Source organism: Macaca mulatta, chromosome 14 (assembly GCF_049350105.2).
Source record: "Macaca mulatta isolate MMU2019108-1 chromosome 14, T2T-MMU8v2.0, whole genome shotgun sequence".
Lineage (NCBI taxonomy): Eukaryota > Metazoa > Chordata > Mammalia > Primates > Cercopithecidae > Macaca > Macaca mulatta.
The window spans coordinates 116,611,977-116,627,270 of NC_133419.1; the positions used below are offsets into that span (position 1 = coordinate 116,611,977).

The 15,294-nt window shown below is 47.0% G+C and overlaps 1 long non-coding RNA gene across 1 annotated transcript; it reads left to right on the forward strand.

Moving 5' to 3' along the window:
• Positions 1 to 11,599: 11,599 nt before the first annotated feature.
• On the forward strand, positions 11,600 to 15,024 carry LOC144334548 (uncharacterized). The gene is made up of 3 exons (XR_013404506.1): positions 11,600 to 11,703; positions 12,492 to 14,196; positions 14,507 to 15,024. It is a non-coding gene; the product is annotated as an uncharacterized LOC144334548 (long non-coding RNA).
• Positions 15,025 to 15,294: the final 270 nt, after the last annotated feature.

Here is a 15,294-nt window from a genome sequence, read left to right on the forward strand (position 1 = left end):
ATCTGACCTGTGACTAATGGCCAGCAGTGAGTGGCTATATGCAGGTCTGGACCAAAGGGTAATCTGTGGCAGAGACTTCAAAGACAAAAAATACATGACAGTGTGTGGGGAAGATGCCCATCAATTTCTAGCCCCATAGTACTCTGATTCCATTGATGAACTGATCTTTGCTGCACAAGAGTCTCATGGATGCTCTGACTCTCTCATTTCTCTCTCTCTCTCTCTCTCTCTCTCTCTCTCTCTCCCATCCTCCCTTCCTTTCTGTTTTCCTTTTATCCTTAGATATTTACTGAATACCTGCCATGTTCCAAACATTCAGAAAGGAGTTGTAATTGATAAAGAAGACACCTGTCTACAAGAAGCTTGCAGTCTACTGGCCAGAGATGAGATGTGTTCACAGATAACCATGCTGCAGGTTAAGTAAAGAAGAATCTGTAAGAGTGCTATGCCACTGTGACCTGTTCTTTGAACAAGCTTGGTGTGTGAAATGAAATCACAAAGCAACTTTCTTTGATTTCCTACTATCCATTTACATTTACTTAAGGAGGAAAGTTCTTCTAACCCCAAATATGTACTTGGAAAGATCCACGACCTTTAGGAACATTTGGGGGGAAATAAAATGTTCAATGATACCTGAAATCATATCTAGATTCAACTCATATTTAGAATGCCCGATCCCATGTAATGGTCAAAGCTTCCAACTTCATACAAAGTTATAGCTGGTTTCTCTCTCCCCAGCCAGTGCCTGCAGCAGGGCAGGGGTTGAATGGTCAGCTTCTATCTGCAGAGGTCCTATTGTCCCTGCGTGCGGCCCAGTGGGCAGGGCCTAACTTTGTACCATCCCAGCTCTCTTGCTTGCAAAGCCCATATGCAAACACTAGGAAACACTTAGGCATCTTTGCCTGAACAGATACGGGGAGAGCAACTCATCCATGTGCCACCTCCTCTGCTTTCCTTGCTGTCACCCAGATTTTACAGGTGAAGGTCACATGTCAGGCACTCGTTCTCCCACACTACAGGGGACATACACTCTGCTGTCTGAGTGGTCCCAGAGAAGAGCCCCTAGTAGACTCGAGATAAGGTATAGTCACACCTGCCTCTCCCCTTAGGGAGGTGGAACTCACAACTCAGCTGTCTCTAAGAATCCCTCTTCGCAAATACCTTCCTGTCAATCTCCCACACACTTATTTTTTTAATACCCTTGACAAGAGTAAGGGTTTTGAGCTGTGAAACCAGTTTCTGGATATTTCCTTTGAAATTTCCATCCCAGTCTGGCTCCTTGCTGGAGCAGCCAATATTCTGCCATTTCAGGTGCTGAGCCCTGGCCTGGCAGGTGACAGCAGGGAGAGGCCAATTCCAGCAGAGGAGATTCCAGGCATGTGGGGATATGGTGGTGGTCTCCATGGAGCGAGAAGCAGGGCGTTAATAAAACAGTGCCAGGAATAACCCTGTGATTGATGGGTAAAGGTCATGGACTCTGGGATACTGGCATGCACTGATGGGAAACTGTTAGGTCTGGACCAAGATCATCTCTGGCTTCCTGCTTCCCTCAGGTACCAGGATGCTCTGCTATGGTCTCTGGCAAAACTGAGCACCGGGGCTGGGAACATAATTTTGCCTGGGACAGCTGCTGTAGGCGCTTCAGAATGCCTGGTTTCCTAAATTTTATTGGTGTCAGGATAGAGCTTTGATAAGCTTTAATGTGCTATTAATTATTTGGGCTTAAAAAAGGGAGTGCATGAGAGGCTTGGAGTTGAACGATCTCATTTCTGAGGTGCTGAGGAGGTACACACATACGCCCCAGTGGCAACTGACTCAGGATCCAGCCACTCACGGAGTTCCTCCCTCTGCTCAGACACCAAGAGTGCTGCTGCCTGAGACTGAGCAGAGTGGGGAACTGGGGAGGATCTCCACTGCTTTGAACTTAAATGTAACTTGGGCAATTTGGACTTTCTTTGGGCTTTAATTTGCAAGGGCTAAATACTTTGATTTTGGACTTTAATCTCTTTGGGATTTTAATCTCTAAATTTTTCCCTAGGAATTTGATAATGGGAAGGGTTTATATCCAAATTTGGGGCATCTTATTTTCCCATTTATTATTGAAGAAATCTTTATGCATTTTTTATTAGCTCTTTATGCATTTTATTATTGAAGTATCTTCACTCTGCTATTAAACCTCATTACAGAACCTCTGATGAGGTTAGTGGGCCATGTGGCTGGACATCAATTTGGATTAGAAATAGAACAGGCTCTGAACTTGCAGTCTTAGACACAACATAGCCTTGGACTGGATTTTATTAACACACCGGTTCTGGCTCATCTCAGAGCCTTATGGAAGTGAAATCAACAGTGTCTTAGGATGGTCCCAGGAAGGCACAGGAAGGAACAGAGGTTGATGCTGGGGGAGCAATCTCCTGCTCAGATAGTTAGCTCATCCCCTCCTGGAGCCAGATGACCACATACCTGGTTGTCCAGGGGTTAAACATGAAACCCAGCTGGTTAAGAGAACAAAAAGCTGGGGAATTTTTATCTCCTTCCTTCTCTAGTTTTCCTATAGAGGGACTTTCCTGACACCACACACGTGGCCCCTCTCTGCTCCCTTTTTGACCCAGCTAGGAGTGATTTGTCACTTGGGTTTACGTATGACCCACTCTCTTCCCCTCCCTCTCCCTCTCTTTTGGTATATGCCTGCCCTGGGAGAACACACAAGCTCTGCTGTCAGCCATATGGTAAGATTTGTGGGGCTGGCTCTGCCCCCCACTAGGGAAGCCTGAAGTTTTGGGGGATCAGATCAGTTCAGGGGTAGAGTGGCAAGTCATTCTGGTCAGACAGACAGCACACCCTCTAATTTAACATTATCAGGAATAAAGGTGCTATTTCGATCTTCATTTCTCTGGCTCTTGGTCTGTCAATGGAGTGGTTCTGTAGTCAGAAAGTGAGAAAGTGGAGTTACAAATTTGCCCCCCTCAAACCTGAGAAGCAACCCTTTGGACCAATGGCAAAGTGATTTCTCAGCTGTGAACTAACAGTTTTCTTTTGGAATGAATCGTGTGCTTTCAATTTTCCACTTCAAAAACACACACTTCAGCAGAAGTCACTTTACAGCAAATGAAAGAAGAAATTTCCCCAGGGGAGAAAGGGGTTTGATACTTAGAGGGTAGAAGAGATGACTTAGGAGCATCTATTTTTCCCAACTGTGAAGTCACCAGGAGGTCTTTTTGATATTATTGCCCTTCTAGCCAATAAGGCAGTGGTTTGCAAAATGCTAGCAATTAAGAAGTGCTCTAATTGGCTGAATTGTATTTCACTGTCCAGAGTTCTGGGAGAGAACATAGGCAGAGTTAGAGATGGCAGAATGTGTCTGACTCACAACGAAGGTAGGAAGGGCTGGGTGGGTTTTATTGTGGGATAACTTTCCCAGAGACTCCTCTATTTAGCTCTGCATATGGAAGCAGGGCTGTCAAAATGGCAAGTTCTATAGATTGGCCCATTGCAACTGCCCCTTATTAAACTCCCTTCAGAGTCAATAATGTGTTTACTCTCCTCTTCCTCTTTATATACTCACCACTGCCATCGCCACCACCTTCACCCTCATCATTATCTCTCTCATTTATGGAGCACTGTGCAAACCATTTTTATGCATGATCTTCTCCTCACAACAACCCTGTGAGATAGATACCCTTATTTCCCCCCATTTCCAGTGGGTAAACTGAGGCTGGAGGAAATTAAGCCAATAAATGGTAGAGCCAGAATTCCAGCTCAGACCAATGTGACTCCAGTACACTATGCCATTCAGATGCCTATCCAATGTCTTCTTGGATGCTTCAGTAGCTCCTGAGCTTCCCGTTGCACTGTTGGACAGAATGCAAGCCTCTCTTCCCAGGTCTTTGACATTTGGTCCGTCATTACCCAGAATGCATCCTGTCACACCATGGCAGCATGTTTGATTGAGGCAGGGCCCTAGCTAATGCTTTGCAGTCGAGCAGGGATACTGGGCTGGTGCAATGTAAAAGGCTGACCTAGGGAGATGGCATTTCACTGAACTCATTGAGGCTTGAAATGGGTGTGCTGTGAACTGTACGGCCTTGCCCTCCTGAAGGGAGGGCTCCAAGGGACAACTGGAAGGCCTGCCAGAGTATCTCCTCCCTCTCAGCATGCCATGGCCTTCCAGGGGGCTTCCAGTTCCATGCTGAGGCTGTACTTCCCTCTCAGGGAGAGCTGGTTGCTCCCGCATGCTGTTTGCAGTGTTTTACATCTACCTCTGCAAACCTGCTGGGCGTTCTGCCTGGATGATGCTGTTCACATTCCGAATGCTTGTGTTTACCCACCTCCTCACTGAACAAATTTACAAAGTCAACATTTTGGGACATCTCAGAGATTTAAAAAAAAATTACAACACAAAACTAACACAACTATGTTGTCCTCTCCCATCCCCTTGTTTCTAACACATCATAGAGTGGAATTAACGAGATTCTAGTCCTTGGCACTGGATCAATTCTGAGATGCCATCTCCACCCAGTCTCCATCCCCAGTGTTTCCCCTAACTCGCAATGTTCTGAGAAGTGATGGTAAACAGAATACAGGCCATCGTGTCAACTATACCTGGCTTCTAATCCCAACTCAGTCTCTCACTAGCTCTGTAATGATGAGTAAGTTACATAATCTCTGTGAGTTTAGTTTCCTCATGGGAAACTGATACCCACTTTGCATTGTTGTGCTGAGCTTTAGGCAAGGTATCCAGGATGGGCATGGTTTCGGTTGTTGGTTGGTCATTCCAGAATTTCATCCTTTTGACCTCGACCAGTTCAGTGATTAATGGTTTTCATCAGTTAAATCTGGATGATGGAGGAATTGAGTCAGAAGTAGGACAGGGAAGCTGGACCCAGAGCAGACACTGAGCACCCCCAGGCAAGCCCCTGATCTTTCTGTGCTTTCGTGCCTCCCTCCGTTGTGCCCTGATCTGAAATCATTTTGCCTCTTAGTGGAAGGATATGAGGCTGAGATGGAAAGAAGAAGGAGAGGTGCTCAAAAGGCTGCTGAAGAAAGATGAATAGCCCCTTGTAAGCCCCACTTGCTGCTGCCCACCCTTGATTATCTGTGGCACTAGAGGGGAGAGAGCATAATTCTGTAAGAGAGGAGCACCCAAAACTGCTGCTTGATAACCCTGGGTTTCTCCTGGACAAAGGCTCTACTTCCTGGGGTATTGTTCATGTTCTTCATGTTCTGGTCCCAGGAGACTTCTGCAGAGGCATCTCTCTGCTCCCCTCTCTCCCGATGGACCACCCACTCTGCCTTGAATGTACTGTGCCCATTCGCTCCTTTGATCATCTTTTATTCTTGGAATGTCCTCCCTTCAAACTCTTTTGCCCCGATACTGCCCCACCAGGTGAACTCAAATTCATCCTCATGGTTTCCTCTAAAGTGTCCTCTGATCTCTATATGGCTTTTTTTTTTTTTTTAAACTCCTCCTGACTTCCTCTCCATCTTTCTCCCTCTTCTCCCTGGACATGCAGCGACAGCCTCTACTACAGCACCTCGCATTGTGCTGCAGTGTCTGTTTACATGGCAGCATCCCCTGCCAGATTTAAGGCAGGGACTGTGCTTATTCTTCCCCATGTCCCCAGTGCCCAGTAAAGTGCCAGGCAAATAATAGACAATTAATAAACACTTGTTGTTGAATTGCATTCGGAGCTGTGTATGCCCCAGCTCTCTTGTTTCACCTCTCCCTTCCCACAGCACACTCATGGTCTCTCCCTCTCGCCCTGCCCTCTCCTCATTTCTCCCCTCCCTTGTCCCATCACTGTCCTTGCTATCTCCTAATTGAATTTTTCTGGACAGTAACAAGGCCAGAGATATCTTGCAAAGTGAATACACCACCCACAAATAATCGAGTTGCCACCATTCTCTTAGGCGAGCACTATTTTGGGGATACTATTTATCTCCCCTTCTTCCCATATGTCCACCCCCAGGGTGGGTCATAAAGGGGACAAAACCAGCTCCTCTAATTTGGTGGAGTCCAGCGTGGAGCCACACAGCCCATGTCCCTTCTCCTGCTCCTCTTACCTCTGCAGGCAGCTCTGGGCAAACAAGTCAGTCTTCATTAAGACAAGGCACACCTGTTACCTGCACGAACTCTGCCCTTCTCCCCGGTGGCAATTAGCCGGGCTCTGGCTGGTGGAAAAGCATTGGCTTCCCCTGCTCTCTCAGTGAGCTTTTCTTAGTGAAAGGGCTATCAGAATCTCCTGCCCAGGGGTCCTGCTGTCCGTTATTATATCACCGCCCCTGCCATCCTGCCTTTACAGCAGCCCTTGGAGAGGAATCTTAATGTGTGCTGAAGACAGCAGCAGGAGTAGGAGGGGGCAAGGAGAGACAAGAACTCGGGTTTCTGGGCGGGTGAAGGGGGCCTGCACTGTATTGTTTTAAACTTCAGACAGACAGTTTCAGGAACCTTGTATTTATTTATTCCTTATTTCTAGTAAAGGTGAGAATGCAGTGAGGGCTGGTCCAGCATGGATAAAACCGCTGCCCGCACGGTGGGGATTGGGGCGGGGCTGGGGAGAAGAAAAAGTGCCACTTTGAACAGAGCAAGGAGGGAATGGGCTTTGTGGGGTCATTTAGTCCATCCCCCTGCCTCCTTAGCCTTCTGAACTATGAAAGCCTTCCCTTTCTCTCAATTAGGTATGAAGCATGCCGGGCTCGCGCACTGCCCCTCGTTATATTCATGATTGCGTGAGGATTCTCCCAATGGCTCTCCAAGTCCTTGCAAGGCAGTGTCTCTCTGCTTACAGCATTCTGTTCCAGCAGGAAATGGAGAAAGAGTGCCCAGAAGGTGAAAAAGAAGAGAAGACCCCCTGAGGGGGACATCCACATTTATTTGAGCACCTACCAGGTACCAGACATTATACCTGACCATTTTTGCCCACAATTTCAGTTAACACACTAAGACCCAGAGAGAGTAAGGGATTTTCCAACATTGCCCAGCTGTATGTAGTACCCACCGTGCCCTTCCACCACCATCTCATTCACGGTCCATATTCATTCCAGGGACACCCCAAGCTACTGGGGGAACCAGGTTCGGGAGCCAAGCACAGGCCCTCCTCAGACCTTAGCCTCTGTCTGGCCCCTTCCTCCGCTTGGTGCCTGGGCTCCCCTACAGCCTCCTGTGCTCCAGGCATCCTGACCTAGCCAGTTCCCAGATAGAAGGCCCTTCTCTTTTCCTGATTCCCACCACAGCCCGACCTCTCAGAGAGGAAGGGCGTGAGTTGGAGCCTGTGTCTATCTGACCAAGGCCCTGGTGAGGCTCCATGCCAGCAGCTCCTAGTAAGTGCCTGGTTGCCCCAAAGGGCACCAGCCCCTCTCCTATAATGCCAGTTAACCTACAACCTTTCTCCCCACTGTACTGAGGAGGTTCAGAAGCCACCTTCTGGATTCTCTAGATTCAAGGACACAAGTGCCTGGTGCTTCTGTGGTGCAGACTAAAGATGTCCGTTCCTCACTTGAACCCTTCTCCTCAAAACCCCAAGGCTGTCCTATTTTCCTTGCCCAGAAAGAAAACCTCATTCTGGCTCACCAGCTCCTCCTGAAGCTCCAGTTTCCCTTGGAGGAGGCACGCTGCCATGCCGCAGCCCCGGGTTGTTTTTTTCTTTTTTCTTTTTCTTTTTTTTTTTTTTTTTTTTTGAGATGGAGTCTTGCTCTGTCACTCAGAATGGAATGCAGTGGTGCGATCCCGGCTCACTGCAACCTCCGCCCCTCCAGGTTTTAAGAAATTCTCTGCCTCAGACTCCGGGGTAGCTGGGATTACAGGTGCATGCCACCACGCCTGGCTAATTTTTTTTTTTTTTTTTTTTTTTTTAGTAGAGACGGGGTTTCACCATCTTGGCAAGGCTAGTCTTGAACTCCTGACCTCGTGATCCACCCGCCTCGGCCTCCCAAAGTGCTGGGATCACAAGCGTGAGCCACCGCGCCCGGCCCAGCCCCCAGTTCTAAACCAACCTGGCAGCACCAGAGGCCTGAAAGAGGGCTGCTCCTGTCCAGATCTGGTTTCTGATTGTTCGCTGCCCTAAGTCCTGACTTCTTCTTTTTGTAAATTATCCTGTATTCTAGAATCACCTTCCCCTGCTCCCAGGAACTGTATTCCTCACAGTTCTGGAGATGGGGAATCCAAGATCAAGGCGCCAGCAGATCCAGTGTCTGGTGAGGGCCTGCTTCCTGGCGGATGGATGGCCACGTTCTCATTGCAGTCTCACAACAGCGGAGAGAGAGCAAGTTCCCTGGAATCCCTTTCATAAGGGCCCTTATCCCATTCAGGAAGGCTCTGCTTGCATGATCTGAGGCTCACAATCACCTCCCAAGGCTCTGCCCCAGTATCATCAGTTTAGAGGTTGGGATTTCAATGCATGAATTTGGAAATTTGGGGGTACACAGGTGTTCAGACCGTAACAAACTCCTAACACTACTTGTGTGGGAAAAATATATATATATATATATTTTTTTTTAATTTATTTTTAAAAATCTCTTATTCTCTATGACTTTACTTTTATGACAAAATAACATGCTCATTAAAGAAAACATAGAAAATTGAAATATGAAAAATGTAACATGAAAATCACCTGTATTCCCATTCACACAAAAAGCTCTGTCCACACTTTGGAGTAAATACTTTACGTTTGGGTTCTTTTCATGCATGTATAAATGTCCGTAGCCATATATCTAAATACAATCACATTTTTTAAAAGTGAGATGATACACATATATTTTTTAAATTATGGTAAAATACACATAACATAAAATGTACCATTTAACCATTTTTAAGTGTGCAGTTCAGTAGTGTTAAGTATATCCATCTTGTTGTGAAACAGGTGTTCAGAACTCTTTCATCTTGCAAAACTGAAATCCTGTGACCGTCAAACGACTCCCGGTTTTGCCCCTGGCACCCACCATTCTGCTTTCTGTCTCTACAGATTTGACTGCTGTAGCTGCCTCATGCAAGTGGGGTCACACAGGATTTGTTCATTTGCGACTGGCCCATTTTGCTGAGCATAATGTCCTCAGGTGTTATCCATGCGGTAGCACGTGTTGGAATGGTCTTCCTCTTTAAGACTGAATGGTACTAGGTACCAGACATCATGCCTGACCATTTTTACCCACCATTTTAGTTAATACTCATGATAACCCAGAAAATATTAATAGATCAATTCCCCCACTTTACAGAAGTAGTCACTAAGACCCAGAGAGAGGAAGGGATTTTCCAACATTGCCCAGCTGTACATAGGGTCCACCATACCCTTCCACCCATTGTATAGAGTTGGGCAGGTTTTTAAAAGCTCTCTACACCTCAGCTTTTCCATCTGTAAAATGAGAGAAATAATAGTAATGGCCTCATAAGGTTGTTGTTATTAGAAGTAGTTAATAGATATAATTCTTAGAAGAAGACCTGGTACATCATAAACATCTTGTAATTGTTCACTGCTATTATTAGTAGTATTAATTATTATTACTTGAGACACAGTCTTGCTCTGTTGCCAAAGCTGGAGTGCAGTGGCACAATCATACCTAACTGCAGCCTTGACCTCCCCCGCTCAAGTGATCTTCCCACACCAACCTCCCGAATAGCTGGGACCACAGGCATATGCCACCACCCCCAGCTATTTTTTTAATTTTTTATAGAAACAGGCTCTCACCATGTTTCCCAAGCTGATCCTGACCTCCTAGCCTCAAGTGATCCTCCTGCCTCAGCCTCCCAAAGTGCTGGGATTACAGGTGTGAGCCAGTGCACGTAGCTATTATCATTATTATTAGTCTTTTATTCCTGAATGACAGAGCTTTCTGGGCTTAATAATAATAATTACTACATATGGAGCACCTTCTACATTCAAAACATGTGCCTGGCACTTTACATTAATTATCTTATTTAATCCTCAATGACTGCATAATGTAGTAGTTATTATTTCTATGTTTCAAAGAAGTCAACTGAGGTTCAGAGAATTTGTAGAACTAAGTAAGCAGCAAGGCTGGATTTCCAAGCCAGGGTCATGTGATTCCCAAGCCCACCCTCAGCCACTGCACTGTACCACTTCCCAGAAGAACCTGTGAGCAGGGGTGATCTACTTGGAGATGATCCATCTTTGCTCATTATCATGTGAGGCTGCAAAATCTCCTTCTGTGGCAGAACCTCCCACCCTCCACACCCCCAACAAGTTCCAGCTGCAAAAGACATCGAGGGACAGGGAGGCAGGTCTGCTTCCTCTTCCTTCCCTTCCCCTCTCTTCTTTCTCCTTACTCTGTAGTCCTTCCCTTGCACATTGAGGTAGCCCTGTGGAGCTATAACTATGTCTTGGTGGGATGTCTCATAACTGAAGGAGGCTCCTGGGAGAGAATTTTGGACAGAGGGAACTTTGGAGGGGATTCCCCTTGTGTCTCAGGATGAGAAGTTCAGAGAAACAGCTGGTAGTCATTCATCATACATGCCTACTCATACATAGGTCAGAGATGAGGCAGGGAAAGCCCCGTTACTAGAAGGGTTTAAACAGGGACTGGATAATGATTGACCAGGGACCTTATAAGGAGAATTCCCTCTATTGTCTGAGGTTAAAAGAGTTTCTACAGTTTAAGCACATGAGAGGGGAGCTCAGGGAACTTAAAGGCAACTTCTGGAGACTCCTGCAGGGACCACAGTGGGTTCTGAGCAGTAGAAACATGATTCACGTTCACATCCAAAGCCCCTACCAGCTATTCCTAGGAAAGCCCAAGCTGAAATGGTATTATCCTTTTCCCAGAGGTTTCTACTCTTACCCCACACTCTGGCCTTCCTCAAGCATTCATCCATTTCATTAGGCCCAAATTCCCAAGAACAGAAAAAAACAGCAGAGAGCTAAGAGCCTTTCTACCTGTCCAGAGCAAGTATGTGTTGGACGTGTATGTGTGTGTGTGTGTGTGTGTGTGTGTGTGTGTGTGTGTGGTTGTGTCTGTGTGTGCATGTGCAGAAGTGTGCTGTAGGGGCAGGATAGTGGCTACTGGTGGCTTTTCCTGGCCTTTCAAGCCCCATGACCTGAATGATGTGGCTTCATGGGAGCTGGCCATGACTCAACTGTGGACAAAATTCAGCTTCTAAAACTCTGGAAATCTAAAGAGAGATCTATTGGCTTGTAAGCCAAGGAGTGACCAAAGTACATTGTGTGTGTGTGTGTGTGTGTGTGTTGGACGTGCAGGGGTTCCTCCTCTTTGGGCCATCATTCAATGCCCAACTCAGTCACATACTTCTCTTAGGACTCTGAGAAGTTTCCCAAAACTCAATGAGCCTTCTTTTATTGAAGCACTATAGAAATAATAGTAGTAGTAAGTAAAGCAATAATAATAGAACCAATTCCACAAAAATGTGGTAGGACCAAGTGGATAATGAATGCAAAAGCACTTGGTGGAAAGAAAACACATGCTGATACGGGTTGGCTCTGTGTCCCCACCCAAATCTCATCCCGAATTGTCGAGGGAGGGAGGTGATTGGATCATGGGGACAGTTTCCCCCCATGCTGTTCTCATGAGAGTCAGTGAGTTCTCACGAGATCTGATGGTTTTATAAGTGTTTAGAAGTTCCTCCTTTGCTCTTCTCTGTCCTGTCACCTGGTGAAGAAAGTGCTTATTTCCCCTTCCACTTCCCCTTCTGCCATGATTGTAAGTTTCCTGAGGCCTCCTCAGTCATACCAAACTGTGAGTCAATTAAACCTCTTTCCTTTATAAACTACCCAGTCTTGGTATGTCTTTATAGCAGTGTGAGAACAGACTAACACATATGCCCTGCATGAGAGAGCTCATTTCATTAATGCTAAAGTCAACAGAGCCTTGAAAGTGGCTTACAGGCATGGCCTCAGGAAGAGCCAAGAGCCACCAAATGTGATCCCCTCTTCTATCCCTAGGAGCCCCTTGACAAGCAGCCTTCCCAGGATGTAAAGGAGAAGAGCTCAAGGAATTGCCATGAAGTTAGTGTAGAGAGTAGTTTGGTGATGAGTCAATGGTCATTCATCCCCCACCTCATGGTGCAATACTTTGTAGTGAATCTTCTGAGTCCTATGTCTCAATTTCTTTGTCTAACAAATGGCATGGTGGTCCTTGCCCTAGCTAACCCATAGGATTGACTTGATTTGAAAACCCTGAAATGTTACTCGGTGGTGGGCTTCAGACTCCCCCAGGCAGGATCCTGCAGCTCTGGGCCATGCATATGCCTCTGTGGACAGGGACATCATCAGCTCTCTATCCAGCCCGCTCCCCACACTCTCACCCCATGGCAAAGCCTGAGCTTTGTGCCTGCTAGAGGGAGTAGAATATTCACTCAGGGAGAATATTCCTCCTGGCAGAGAACAGGCAGCACTCTGGGTATATGTCTGGGAGCCCCACCCACTCTGGCCATCCTCCTGTGTGAGGATAGGGAGCCAGGTCAGGCCACCCCCTCCAAGTTGCTGCCTTTAAGCTACTGTGCTTTGTGCTTTCTGGTGTTTCAGTTTATCTTCTCAGGATTTGGAATTGGGAAGCAGGACACTCCTTCAGCTCAGATATTTGCTTGTGCCCCAGACTCCAGAGACCCTATCCCCACCTCCTTTCCTCCCTTGCCCCCTTCCATGGGGACCAAGAGGGGCTCCTTCCTCAGGCCTTGGGGAGGGGCTCACATGCCCTTTGGAGGCTTCCATGGAGAGACAGTGGCAGAGGATGAAAAGGAGGAGCTAAAGAAGCAGAAAAAGGAAAAGAGGAGGAAAAGCCAGGAGATTACAAGGGATCAAGGAGAGGCTGTTTTAAGTACAAGGCAGCGTACCCAGGAGCTGGGCTCCTGTGGCTATGGGGGCTGGAGGCTGCATGGCAGTGGACGCTGAGAAGAAGCTGTGCATTTGAGAAGCCGAAAGAAGATGATCTGTCCTCCCGCAGGGGCCTCAGGGACCTCAGGCAATGCTGGGCTCTCAGAGGGTAGGGTGGGGGCATCCATGCCCTCATCTTGGCCTAGGAGGCAACAGGTGTTTATCTGAAGCACCTCTGCATGGGGTGGACATCAGACAAAGATAGTGTGTGTGTTTATGTGTGTGTAGATGCATGTGGGAGACACATTTCAGTGTGCAGACTGCATGCATTCATAACTGTGTGTTTTCGAATGTGCAGGCCAAGCTCCAGACAGTGCATGCCTGTCAAAGAGGCCCATGGGCAATCTGAAACCATGACTGGACACCAGCCCAGGCTGCGACAGCCCAAAGGACAGCCCTCTCCCCACATCAGGGCTGCTCTGACCATGTCCCAGCTTAAGCAGGGCAGTTGTCCAAGGCTATCACCTTGCTCTCTGCTGGGCTCAATTCATGACTGACAGGTGGCCAGGACCCAGTGGTTTACCAGGGACTTTCTCCCTTAGGCTCTCACATGATCCTGGTAAAAACCGTGTGGTGCACAGTACAGTTCTCTTTACAGAGACAGGAACCAAAACTGAGAGTCTCAGAAAACTGCCTTTTGAAGTCAGATCCAGTATTGTTTCCTTTGCCTGCAAATGTTATTAGGTACTGTTTCTGTATTTTGGGGCCATCTCCTCTTACATCTCTACCCTTTTAACCCCTAAGGGTCAGAAATGTGCATAGAAGGCCAGAGTAGGGACCTTGCTTTCCCCATCCATGTTCTTTGTGACTGGACTTAAATGGTGAGGGTGAAGGTGGGTCACAAGTCCAGAGTTTAGCTCCTGGGAGACCTTCTTCCAAGGCCTGGGGGCCTATAAATTCCAAATTCTAGACTTACAGGGATTTTAAAGTTGGGAGCAGCTCTGTATAGGAGGGAAGAGGTGCTGCTATCAGGAACTCAGAGAGGATTTTTGGAATCTGTTGGGACTGTGTTCGAATTCCAGTTATGTGACAGAGGCCAATCAGTTCTCTCTCTCTCTGCATCTCAGCTTTCTCATCTATAAAATGGGAATCTAATAAAAATAAAAATAACAAATACTTGTAGAATGCCAACAAGATGTAAGACTCTATTTTAAGTATTTAATATATATTAATTTAATCTTTACAACAATATTGTGAGTCAGGAATATTATCGCCGTTGAACAGATGAGAAAACTGATTCTCAAAATATTAAGTGATTTGTGCAACATCACAGTGTTCGTACACAACGAATATGGGACTTGAGCCCAGCAGTCTGGCTGCAACATCTGTGTTTAACCACTGCAATACTTCACAGCAGGCCGGGCGCGGTGGCTCAAGCCTGTAATCCCAGCACTTTGGGAGGCTGAGATGGGCGGATCACGAGGTCAGGAGATCGAGACCATCCTGGCTAACACGGTGAAACCCCGTCTCTACTAAAAAATACAAAAAACTAGCCGGGCGAGGTGGCGGGCGCCTGTAGGCCCAGCTACTCGGGAGGCTGAGGCAGGAGAATGGTCTAAACCCGGGAGGCGGAGCTTGCAGTGAGCTGAGATCCGGCCACTGCACCCCAGCCTGGGCGACAGAGCAAGACTCTGTCTCAAAAAAAAAAAAAAAATACTTCACAGCAGGACTGGATAACTACCTGAACCTTGGGTGGTAAAAAAACAGCTTAACAACATGTGGTGGTTTTAAAACCTGTCTGCAAACTCTTTGATACTCCTCCATCAAAAGGCAAAATCTAGGTCTCCTCCCTTTGAAAGTCCGAGATAAACTGTGAGACAGACTTCAAGAATTAGGATGCAGTGAACGGGATGCTATGAAACTTCCAAGGGTGGCTTAGGAAAGACCTTTGGCTTCTGCTGGTCTCTCTCGGGATACCTGCTTTGGGAGCCTTCTGCTGCTGCGTGAGATCCCTGGCTACCCTGGAGAGACGTCAGACAACAGGTGAGACGCCCGAGAGCCCTGGCTGTCTGTGTCTTTGCAGCCCAAGCTCCAGACATGTACTGAAGAAGCTTTAGGGATGAATTCAGTCCCAGCTACTCCCTGGCTACAACTATAAGACAGACCCTCCCAAGTAAGAACTGCCTAGCCAAGCTCAGGCAGCTCCAAGATTTCAGGGCAAAATAAAAGATGGTTCTATTTTTAAGCTACTGTTGGGGTGGTGTGCTATACGGTAGTAGATAGTCAGAACACAACATTTACTTTACAATAGTTGTAAAGTAAGGAATGAGGAATCACTGAAAATGTAGATGTCGAGCCCCTGGTGGGGACTGCCACCTCGCTTTCCCTCATTCCTCTGCACTCTCTGGGTATCCTCACCAATACCTCTTGTCTTAAAACAGAAGCGACTCATACACAAGTTCCATAGCCACCTCCACCAGACTCTGGAAACCAGTGTCGTGGATTGCAGCTTTCT